This window comes from Cynoglossus semilaevis, chromosome 3 (assembly GCF_000523025.1).
Source record: "Cynoglossus semilaevis isolate Cse_v1.0 chromosome 3, Cse_v1.0, whole genome shotgun sequence".
NCBI classification, from domain to species: Eukaryota; Metazoa; Chordata; class Actinopteri; order Pleuronectiformes; family Cynoglossidae; genus Cynoglossus; species Cynoglossus semilaevis.
The window spans coordinates 3514001-3522366 of NC_024309.1; the positions used below are offsets into that span (position 1 = coordinate 3514001).

Genomic DNA, 8366 nt, shown 5'->3' on the forward strand with positions numbered 1-8366 from the left:
AAAAAAAAGAGAAAAAGACACTCAACTTTTTTGCAAAGAAAGAGATAACATCAGGACCATGCTGGTTTGTGACGATTACTACAGGTTTGACAAAAGCCGAACTTATGTATTCCACTAAAAAGAACCTAATCCACCTGTTACCTACTGGTCATCTAAAAAAAATTAAACAAAAATGCAACAAAGTCTAAGTAAAGTTCTTACAGTGCTGTCAACTCACAGTTTAAACATTAACAGCGGACCAGGTCTAACACACAGAGACGAGTGATTATGCCTGACACTGAACAAAGGACACACAAAGAGGAAAAAGTGTGGGAAAAATGGAACAAGGCAGATTGTTTACAAGTGCAGCAGAATCAGTGACGTTTAGCTTATTCTCCTTATAAGGGAACAACGCCCTCTCCTGTTCAGAACAAGGAAAAACCAGCAGTTGACACCAACTCAACAACTTATGTCATGAAAGCTGTGGAACAAGGTGATTTTTTTACTTTTTCTAGTTGTAGTGCAGTTGTAGGCACGGGGCCAAGCTCTAAGGCTCTGTGCTGGAGCTTTGTTCTTTGGATCCAAGTGGAAAACAATGGTATTTAGCCGCTCCAAAGGTAATTAGCAAAGTGGAAACATTGGTTTCCCAAAGACCAGCTTGAAAAAACTGCCATCGCAAACGTGATTTTCATCTAGAACTCGTTGGGCAACTGTGGATTGCTGTTGATCGTTAACATACAAACACAGTCAAAACACACTGAACTGTCAGCACAACACAGAACACCGAGGACACAAAAACTACCCTCTTGTTTTCTACATAAACACTTGCAGATAGACCACAACAATGGCCCAGGCTGCAGAAAAAAAAAATCTAGAAAGATGTTTTGCTTTTAAATCCCTCTGCCTTCTTTTCACCACCAAACTATCAGCTGTGGGTAGAATAAATATGTAAATAAATATGTAAATTTAGAACAGTAAAAGAGCAAAATAAAGACAGACATGGATGAGCGAGCAGCATGAAGGCCAAACTTGTGAGACCAGAGGGACTGGTTAATAAAACTCAGTTAATAAATATTAGTTTAAGATGTGAAAGAAGTGGAAAAAGGGTTTTGGTGATTTTATTTTTGTTACATACGCAGTTAATCGCTGGAGCTCCCTTTAACCTTTCCTAGTAAGAGATGGGCCAGTATACAGTAATTATGACATTTATTTTATCAGGTGCAGTACTATAACTTAGATTAATTTAAATGAAAACAGAACTAACCATTGTAAATTCCTATTAAGAACTACTGATAAATACATCAATTATAATAAATAAATATAAATAAATTATTTGAACAAACAACTTACAACTCACAGAGATCTGGAAACAATTTAGCATCGGCTACACAGACCACACACACACACACACACACTAGAGGACCTCCTGAAAGCTTACCAATGAGCAGCATTTAGAGCAGGGCAGAACGCAGATCCAGTGACCACAAATAGACAGTCCAGCACATATAAGTGCATCAAAGACAGAAAAAGAAAAAAGTCACTAGGAAAAAAATTATGTTCACAGCTTTTATCATTGGTGTGATGAATAAGTTATGAAAACACAACTGAATTGTAACCCCACCAATAAATTAAGGTTGCACATCATTTGTGTAAAACTTTATCTTGACAGCAGCCATTAGTGACAACTCTCTGTATCTGCTCCACCATCACTGCCATGACCCACACGTCTACTCCACTAACTCAGCAGCCAAAACACTGCTGTTACACAAACCAGATCCCTTTTTCACCTAAGCATCCAGACCAGACTCCCAGCACATTAACACACTTTTATTGGACGTTAATGACTGCATAAGTCAGGGTGGCGGCGGCAGCGGTGCTGAAGTGGAAGGATTTTTTTGCCTGCCATGCAGTAGCTCCGGGTTAGATTCCAACTGTGCCAAATCACCATGTGAACTACTGCTGTGGTAACCCCATGATGAAAAGATTCACTGAGTGGGTATGTCCATCCACAAGAGGAAGCAAAAATGGCAATATTAAAAAGAGCTAAGAGCCTAATCAGAGAAGAAGAAAAAAAAATTACATTTGATTAGCTCTGTGATTACAGTCATTATGTTATTGTTAAAAAACTTACGATCTCTAGTTTGTAACAGCAAGAAAAAAATTTAAAAAATGCTTAACTGATCCCAACATCAGTTAACAATAGTAATAACAACAGAACTGTCTGAGGAACTATCATTGACCTGAAGTAACGTGTGAGGCCCTTATTCAATAGTGTTGAAAATCAGATGAGCAGACTTTGCATTAGTCTCATCAGATGAACTATAACCAGTCATTGTGTATTAGTGGACTCTGACACACAGACCTACACTCACTGATCAGGCATTCAGCAAGAATACTTTCCTATAAAAGGCCACTCATTAGCTCCAGTCTTACTTTAAAGCAGTGATGAGCAGCACCAGGTGCAGGTGTGTGTGTGTGTGTGTGTGTGTGTGTGTGCCCGACTGCCTAACTATGTAATGTCACATCGACACTGTATAAATCAAAACCTCTGGCGCTCTGTGATGACTCCTGTCCAAGTCATCACCTGTTTCTGATCAGTGCTAACAAGTACAACATGGGAGAGAGAAACAACACCTGAAACCACACAACATCCCACATCATGACCGCACACACACAACCACACACACACATAGACAAAGGCCTTGTCTTTCAACAACAGATGTCACTCATATTTTTATATGCTGATTGAAGCCACGTGGGGCTCCACACTCCACAGTCAGACTGTCCTTCTGAGAAAAATGACTTTTCAAATCAACCTATAACAAACACAACGACTCTATTTAGCACCGCTGTCCTTGTGAACAAACTTTCTCTACACGTGTCATTTACAGTTTATTTCATGATTCCAAGCTTCATCAGGAACCATAAACACATGACTAATTTCAAAAAGGGAAAACCGTGATGTCACATCATGTTTTAAACGGAGGAACTGGAGTAGTGTTTATTTATATTAGATTGTTGAGGGACATGATTATAGTTTGACCTAACAACAAAGACTGCAGGAAAAGGCCAATGGAGGAAAATATTTGTGAAAGTAACCAAATAAATCTAGCTTTGATTGGATGTGATGTTTTCATTAAAGAATTCTCTCTTTGTAGTATTATAGGTGAGCCATGTTTCTTTCAAATGTGATTGTGCTTATGTAACTAGGTAACACAGCTCTGGTAAAGATAGAGAAAATAAATTTGTTAGACTCATCTAAACATTTTTTAGTTTGTAACATCACCTATAAAAAGAAAAAAAATACTTTTTTTGACTTGAGCTCATATGTCAGCAGATAAAGTGTGCTGTAGTTCTAGTCTGTAGAGTGATTAGAAATAACAGTGAAATCTAATATGGTTTGGTTAAAGTTCCAGTTGATGGGAAGAAGTGTGGTGAGGATGACGTCCAATGGAAACTACAGAGGGTGGGGTTCCCTGTATAAAAACAATGTTGCTGGCGCTTCTGTGATCAATCCTGTTTTTCAAACAGCAGCAATGTGTGGGTCAATATATGAATACATTTGTTTAACAAAAAGGATTCAAAGGTTGAAAAACAAAATATTGCAAGGACTGTATGAAACAGATGCCGTGTGATACAGGAAAGAGCTCAGTGAGCACAGCGTGACCTTCAATGTCCTATTGGCCAATCAGGAAAAAAAAACAGTAACATCATCTCCTGTTAGTGTTGGCCAGTAAGCTAAACAGTTCTTCTGAGTAAAAAAAAATGCTGAGAAACTGCAACAAAACTGAATATGTTTTTTGTTTCACATTGCTTTATATGTTAATATAACTCTATTGGCTCAGCTCACTCATTCAGAGACCTAAACCTTGATGGCTGTTAAATATTGTGAGAATAAACTCACTCAATCGTGCCTTTTTTAGTCAACAGAATCCAAGTCCATTGAGGCCTCTCTTCAACCACAGAGCACTTACTGTCTGGACCAATTAGACCCCTCACGTTTGTGGAACATGCGTGCGTTTTGTGTGCATGTTTGGCAACAAACCTCCTATTGTGTCAACACGACAGCCGAAGCTGAATCTTTTGAGCAGATTGTGGGATGCACAGGACAAACAGCAGGAAGTTTGTCTTTTGAGTGGCAGGAAGTGTCACGTGATTCTAACTGTCGGGTTAAATTATTAAAATACACACGTGAAGAAATTGATGTCACACAGACTTCCATACAGGTGAGAAGAAGAATGGAAGTCATGAAGAACAGAAGGGCAGAAGAAGAGTGGTTATGTGGACAATAGCAGTAATACACAAGCAGGTAATTAAAAACATGAAAATAAAAATAAATCCTACATATGTACTGTATGACCATTTCATATATTCCACTTGTAATTTAGTCAAATACAATTATTGTTTTAAATACATAAATATATATGTATATACATATGCATGTATATACATATGTATGTGTGTATATATATTTTTTTCCAACAAAAGGCATACTTTAGGTTAAGTTCAGGTTAAATGTAAATTAGTTGTTCTAGTCTTTGTGAATGGTTGAGTTTTGATGTAAAATAAAAGGATCTTTCCCAAAGAAGCCGCCACAAAGAAAATAACATCTGCAAAAGTATTACCATCAAAACCACACAGCTGAAGGACTCCGACCTATTTAAAACAACAACAATGTAAAACTCAAATGTTGGGAACCACAAAGCCACACACACACAGAGAAGCTGTTACCATAGTGAGGAGTGTTTTCAGTACAACCAGGCTCTGTTGTTGACTCACCTCATAGCTACACATTAGGTGATTGACAACTTGTGACCGCTGATCTGTGCACTAGTCACACAGAGGAAGATGCAGGGTTTTTGAGGTCACTGAACCCAAGTCTGATTAAATAAGAACAATCACTGTCTCTCATTCCTAGACCAATCTTTCAGTAGATGATAACGTGTACTTACAAGACGTCGAAATAAGGCAAAAGAGTTCATATGATCCTTCCTCTGTCCCACTCCTCGACACCAGGATCTGAAACAAATGATTAACTTTGTCACTAGTGTGCTTCAACATTAACATATACTAGAATTATATCAGTAAGGCCAATATGAAATAACATGGATAGATGTCAGGGTGAAATATAGGTCAATTGTTAGCTGAAAACATACTCTATATCGGCCATATCTGGCCCACAAGCCGTAGTTTGCCCAGGCCTGCTCTAGGTGGTTCAACGTAATTAAAAATATTAAAAAGTATTGGGTAATTGTCATACTTTTAATCTAAGCTATATCTTTTTATTTTTAGCATAAAGAAAAGTTTGTTTATGAAAAAAAAAATTTAATTCATAAAAACCGTCTATGTCTTCTATCTTTTCAAATACCACTTCAAATATTGCAAGTGTTTTCTTTTCAGAAACATCCTAATGTAAAAAAAAAATCATTTTACTTTGTTTACTGCAGGTTTTCTTGAAAGTTTGTACATTTCTGGAAGATTGATTTCATAGAACAAAAGAGGTGGGGCTGTTTTGAGGGTCGGTGTCCCATAAATCATTCTGACTTTGCGTGTTTTCTCTTCACTGTCATAGCGACCAAGCCCACCCAAAACCTCATGTCCAAAAACTTAAGATCCAAGACTTAAAACAAATGCAAATCTACAGTACGGGCCACAGGTGAGGTGATGTTTCACCACCAGCACTGACTCATGTGTTCTGACAGGACAGAGTCAATGAACATCTGGTTCCAATAGCTGCCCCCTCCTAATCACGGCGGGGGTCAATTGGAGGAGGCAGACCCATCTGACGTCCAAGGCCCAGTGCTCTAAAGTGGAGGCCCACAAAACAATGATGTAACCCCCAAAAGGCTTATGTAACTGACACTGGCTGGCTGTTTTTCATGTGTGAAACACAGAAGGTGGTGAGCATGGGAACATTCTCAACAAATAAAGACACCCAAGTTTCACTGTGCACTTTGTTTGCACTTGAATGCACAACATCATACAGGTAGTAGACTGCAGCCAAACCTTAAGTTATTTTTAATATCTTGTTCTGCGTTTGGACCGGTGACAGTAAGGCTATCATCATATCACCTATATCGTGTTTAAGCAAAATAATTAGCAAGCTTATCCCAGTAGCCTCCATTCTTCTTAAATCTAACTTCATGTGTGGCAACACTGAAAGTTGTTTTCTGATTTGCTAACAACTGGAGAGTTGCAGCACTTGACCATGCTTTTATGTTTTTTTTACGTTAGCCTGCGCCGCGCTAACACTAATATCTTTATAGATTCCTCACTCACAACCGCAAGTGGCAAGCCAGCCAAACCATGTGATCTTCACAGAGAAAGGGGTTAAAAGGTCAGCAAGTTAAGGAGGTCTCTCCAAGTGCTCTAAATCAACCCACAATTAATAAGGTCTACTATTTATCCAAACTTAATTATCATTTCCAACTCAAGTTTAACTCAAGCCTGACACACAGTTTTAACAGAGTGTTTTTTTGTTTTGAAAGGTCAGCCTCCGAGGTCCTTAAGGTCAGGATGATAAGGTGACATTCAACTCAGGAGAGGAAGTGTCTGTTTTTTAAGGCATTGTGAATTGTAGCCAAAATATTCAAAATGCATCAGATTAATATTAACTTTGGTGAGTAACAGAAACCACAGCAAAAGTGATTACACTCAGGGGAAAACAGAACAATGTTACAGGAAATATGGAGTGTGGAAAACCAATGTAAAATGACTCCACCAGTGTTTCCCTGCACCATGATCAAGCATAAGAAGTGCTGCACACCCAATTGGATCGACTGCTAAGTACATTTATTCATTCAGAAATGTGGAGGATAATCAGTGAAGTAGTTCTTGTCATTGCACAGAAGATATTTGTGTTGGCTGATTACAAACACCTGACTGTCTGCTGAATAGGAAGGAAAGGAAACACGAAGGCACTGGACTGTGTACGTGGCTTAGCGCTTGTTTACAGTATATTGTGTTGTTGTTGTTATTATTAGAGTAAATATGTACAGTATTCACTCAGCTGTAGTGTGGCCTGGCTCCCACTACTACAACTACTTAGCATGTCCTGCTGTGCAAATATAGATGTGCCATAAACGGCTGCCAATCATTGTGCTTTGCAAAATAATAAAACAAATACCAACTGCAGGATGTTAGTACGGTCACACACAACAATTGTTGTGAGTCAATTCCCAACTACCTCAATTCACAATCTAAACAGACATACCAAGCTTTTTAGTAATGAAGGAACAATATATTTTCTACTGCTGCCTAGTGTCTATAAAACATGCCAAATTACATTACTGGTTAATTTAACAATATAGACTTCTGACAGTGACATTTACCTCTGGACAAGCATGGCAACGTTAAATAACAGGACTTTTGAACTGAGTTTGGAATTGTGCTCCAAGCGCCAGACAAAATCCACTTCTTTGTCTTCTCCGGTGTTGGATGTCACGTACTGTAACACAATATGCAACTGGCGCCCAGATCTAATAAAACAGTCTATTATTATGACATTGGCTCTGTAGGATGACACGATGTCTGAAAACGAATTTTCCCCTTCACTGATTGTGGTGATGTTGATGTTTATAGTCGCCACCTGCCGGGTGATGGTGGACTCACCTGGGACTCGAGGTTCAACATAAATATGTTTTTAAACTAATGTTTACAATTGCATCACCTTAACTGTGCAATTAAGACAGTGTTTTGCAGAATGGTGCGTTCACAAACCTTAACCTTAAACAAACATTTTGTCTCCAGTCGCACCCAAAGAAGCCAGGCTGCAAAATATTTAAGTTTCTTCTCGTGTTTGATAACAAACTGCAAAGACACACGTTGACTTACCGACGCTGTCCTGTGGGAGACGGCACTGTGTGTCCCTGTTGTCGGTCTTTCCTGCACGCAACAATTCGGGGAAAGTCCTAAAGACCCACAAGTAAACACACGCGCGTACACACACACTTCACTGTAACCCAGTGACACTACTCAGACACTACTACTGCTCCTGCTCAACTTCCCTTCCGTCAAGTTCCAATCAAACTACCCCAGCACGACTTCTGGTACAGTTTTCAACATAAAGGACCTCAAGGACTCGCCGTTTCACGGAACAGAGAAAATAAATAATGTTACAAGAGGTCACATTAAATGTCCAATTTAAACAATGCTAGTATTCAAAGCTAACCGTATTACTTTAATTATGTATAACACATTTACAAAATTATATAACATGCCAATGTTAACCTAACTAATAAACATTGATTCATACCAACACCACAGAAGAAGAAAAGGGGGAAACTAACTAATAGACTGTTTAAATTATAGCACATTATGTTGGTAAGGTAGGGATGGTTACGGGGTCGATGTTTAAGAGAATTATCAATAAATTATATCATATCCCT

The 8366-nt window shown here is 38.6% G+C and overlaps 1 protein-coding gene across 1 annotated transcript in view; it reads right to left on the reverse strand.

The window, feature by feature from the left end:
* Window positions 1-8000, reverse strand: part of svila (supervillin a) — a 50882-nt gene extending 42882 nt beyond the window's left edge. The window contains exons 1-2 of the mRNA XM_025054449.1: window positions 7813-8000; window positions 4932-4998 (exon numbers count right to left, since the gene is read on the reverse strand). The gene's annotated coding sequence lies outside the window, so the exon portion shown is untranslated. The remainder of the gene's footprint in view (window positions 1-4931; window positions 4999-7812) is intronic.
* Between the last annotated feature and the right edge of the window lie 366 nt (window positions 8001-8366).